Source organism: Vombatus ursinus, unplaced genomic scaffold (genome assembly GCF_900497805.2).
Source record: "Vombatus ursinus unplaced genomic scaffold, bare-nosed wombat genome assembly UNPS02014792.1, whole genome shotgun sequence".
In the NCBI taxonomy this organism is placed as follows: Eukaryota; Metazoa; Chordata; class Mammalia; order Diprotodontia; family Vombatidae; genus Vombatus; species Vombatus ursinus.
This window is the reverse complement of record NW_020954570.1, coordinates 3,725,706-3,729,633: the sequence shown is the minus strand read 5'-3', so window position 1 is coordinate 3,729,633 and position 3,928 is coordinate 3,725,706. Positions and strand designations below refer to the sequence as shown.

The following is a 3,928-nucleotide window of genomic DNA, read 5'->3' as shown; positions in this document are numbered from 1 at the left end:
TTGATTTCTCTATGATATATAATACAAATCTGAATTTAATAATTTATTAAACATGATGAAATTTGAATTATTCCTTCAGATAGATTTTGAAGTAACCAGAAATTTGACTCATCCAACAAAATAAACATAAAAAGGTAAACATATTAAAAAAAGACAAAGGAGTTAATAAATTCTTAAGTGCTTCTGAAACTAGACAATATGCCTTTTGTTTGTTTTTAAAAGTTCAACTTGCTTGAAGGCTGTGGGACAGAAGGAATAAAAATAAACCATTTATGGATAATTTTCAAAATGTGGGCCAAAGGACAAGGAAGAATTCAATTAATATTTTGGGAGTAGAATTCAAATAAATAAAATAACTTATTAAGCTATTTATATGTTGGGCCCTTTGTAGGAGTTAGGATGAAAGGGGGAGGAAAGTGACAGTTCCTGTTATCAAGGAACTTATATTTTACTGGGTGAAATAGCATATACATATATACACATACATACATACATACATATACACATACTCATACAAATATACAGATAGAGAATAATTACAAAATAAATCCAAAGTAATGGTGCAGAGAGATAGTAGCTAAAGGATTAGAAAAGTTTATTGGAGGTGATATTTGAAGTAAACCTTGACAAAAACTAAGGACTCTGAGAGAAAGTGGTGAAAAAACAATGAATTCTAGAGATGAAGCATATTAATGCTAAGCTATGGAGATAAGAGGTGGAGTGTCATCATGTATGAGGAACATCAAGAAGGCCAATTTTACTGGACTGTGTTGTATAGGAAATTGAACAACTTTAATGATCTTTAAGATCTAGTTATGAGTTTTAAATGCCAAAGAGAGGAGTTTACATTTAATTCTAAAGGTAATAAGGAGTTATTGGAGTTTATTGAGAAGTAGAATGGTAAGATCAGCCCTGTGTTTGGGAAAGCCATCGTGTCAGCTTTGTGGAGAATTGAATTTCATGGGAGAAGATTTGAGGTAGGCAGATCAATTAAGAAGCTATTAATATGTTTTGGGCAAGAGGTGATACAGAAGGACCTAAAGAGGGTTGCACTCCTTTAAGTGAAGAAAACAGGATAGATTCCAAAGGTAAGGAGATAGATATGACAAGATTAGGTGACAAAATATGTGAGGTAAGTGTTTATGAGGAATTAATGATGAAATTCAGTTTGAGATGCCCACAGTACATCTAGTTGGAAATGGCCAATAGGCAATTGGTCATGTGGGACTGGGGTTCAAGAAAGATGGATTGGGCTTTTTCCACTGGCTCCACCATATTCCAGTGAGTTGCCAAAATGACAAACACAAAAGGAAAGAGGAGGGGGACACGATACATGTTTTCTAGGCCCTTTCTAAAACATGGTGTTGTCCTCTGACTACGTATATGCGAATATACAAGAAAGGTGATATTGTAGATATCAAGGGTACGGGCATGGTTCAGCAAGGAATGCCCCACGTATGTTACCATGGCAAGACTGGATGGGTCTATAATGTTACTCAACATGCTGTAGGCATTGTTGTAAGCAAACAGGTTAAGGGCAAGATTCTAGCCAAGAGAATTAATGTGTGTATTGAGCATATTAAGCATTCAAAGAGCAGAGATAGCTTCCTGAAGTGGGTAAAGGAAAATGATCAAAAGAAGAAGGAAGCCAAAGAAAAAGGCACTTGGGTTCAACTGAAGTGCCAGACTGCTCCATCCAGAGAAGTACACTTTGTGAGAACCAATGGCAAGGAACCTGAGCTGTTGGAACCGATCCCCTACGAATTCATGGCATAAATGGTTGTAAAATAAAAACAATAAAAATTCTTGGGTTATGAAAAAAAAGAAAGATAGATTGGATAGTGAGATCTGGGATGGATTATCATCATCATCATTATCATCATCATCATCATCGCCACCATCATTCATCATGATCAACCCATGTGAGCTGATGAAGTTACTGAAATAATGTGAAGTTAAAAAATGGTACTTTTTTGATAATGCCTTGAGGATGCACCCACAACAGGGGGAATTAACATGGATAAAGCCCCAACAAAGTCAACTGAGAATGAGCATTTTGACAGGTTAATTGTAGATTCAAGTCACACTAGTGCTATGCATTCCCTGAGACAAGAACATATTTATGAACAAAAGCTCACCAGACATTGTAAATGATGGAGAGAAGTCAAGAAACATGTGGACTGAGTAACACTCTCATTCATGAAATAAAATTTCTAGGAAAGGAAAATTATACTCTTTTCTCTTAATATATTCATATAATACTTTATTTTCACCAAATACATGTTAAAAACTATTTCTAACATTCACTTTTTTTAAATTTAGAGTTCTAAATTCTCTCCCTGTACATCCCCTCCACACACACACTCAGAAAGCAAACAACTTGATACAGGTTATACACATGCAGTCTGTTAAACTAGGACCCTGCTTCCAGGGTGGAGGGTGCATTATCCCAAACTTCAGGGGGTTTGTGCAGCTGTTTTCAGAAGTACTTCTAAGGACCTGTAAGTTTTCAGTTCTTACAAGGAAGTATGATCTAAGGAGAGGCGTATTTACTACTCTCTTGCCCTGTGCTCTGGTCTATGAGTGACAGTAAGCACTCTTTTCTAACTTGGAACTATGATGAGGATCCCTGCTGCATTGTAGCCCACAAGCTCTGGTGTGCTACTGCTCCTCCCTGCCCTAGGACTGCCACCCAGGATGGCAACCCAGGTGTGAGTATGGGCAAAACAACAGAGTGCCATCCCAAGTGTCAGCAAAGAGACCCTTGTAATCTCCTTTTGATCAGTTATTCAACCCTCTTTCCATCTGTAGGCTGATAGGTCCAGAAACAGCTGCTGCTGCTGCAGATTCAGTGGCTCCCAAGGTCTGCTCCTAGTGTACTGAGGCTGTGTCTGTGCTGGAATGGCCTGCATTGAACTGTGTTCCACTCTCACCCTGGTGTGATAGACCTTTCCTGCCAACCTTTTAAGTTGTCCTTGACTAGAAAATTATTTCACTCACCACAGCTCTAGGAATTGTATTATGGCATTATTTAAAGGTCTCCAGAGGGGATTTAGGTAGAGCTCAGGTGAGTTGCTGCCTTTTCTCCACTATTTTGGTTCTATCTCCAGGGATTATTTTCTTCAGGGAGCTTTTGTACTACCTTTTCCATTTGGCCAATTCTATTTTTAGAAGTTCTTTCCTTCAATGAATTTTTGTACCTCTTATTTTTTTTTCCAGTTAGCCAATTCTGCTTTTTAAGGAGTACTTCTCTACAGAGGATTTGTGTACTTCTTTTACCATTTGACCAATTTAGTTTTTTTAAGGTGTTATTTTCTTCAGAATTATTTTTTTTTTGCCTCCTTCACCAAGCTGTTGACTCTTTTTTTCATAATTTTCTTGAATCACTCTCATTTATTTTCCCAACTTTTTCCCCTTTATTTCTCTTTTAAAAGCTCTTCCAGAAATTCCTTATGGGCCTGTGACCAATTAACATTTTTCTTTGAGGATTTGGATGTGGCAGTTATGACTTTGTTTTCTTCTGAGCTTATGCTTTGATCTTTCCTGTCACCGTAATAATTTTCTATGATCAGGTTCTTTTTTTTTATTTGTTGCTCATTTTTTCCAGCCTATTTCTTAAATTTTCATTCTATGTTGAAGTGGGGCTCCTTTCTTAAGGGTGGAAGGGACACTGCCCCAAGCTTCAGGCCTTTCTTGCTGATACTCCAGAGCCAGATCTGGGGTTCTATAAGTTTTCAGTTCTTCCAACGTGGTATAATCAAAACAGAGGGGTTGTCACTTCTCTCCTGGCCTGTGTTTTTTTTCTGTGAGCAAGCACAAGCACTCTTCTCTACCCTAAAGCTGTGACTAGGGTGCCCACTCCCCTGTGGGCACAAGTTCTGGTATACTGGTGCTCCTCCTTGTCCTAGAACTGAGACCCAGGACTGCA

General features: G+C 37.9%; 1 pseudogene; it reads left to right on the top strand.

Annotated features, from left to right (window-relative positions):
* Positions 1-1,272: 1,272 nt before the first annotated feature.
* Positions 1,273-1,803, top strand: LOC114048262 (annotated as a pseudogene).
* The last annotated feature ends 2,125 nt before the right edge of the window (positions 1,804-3,928 follow it).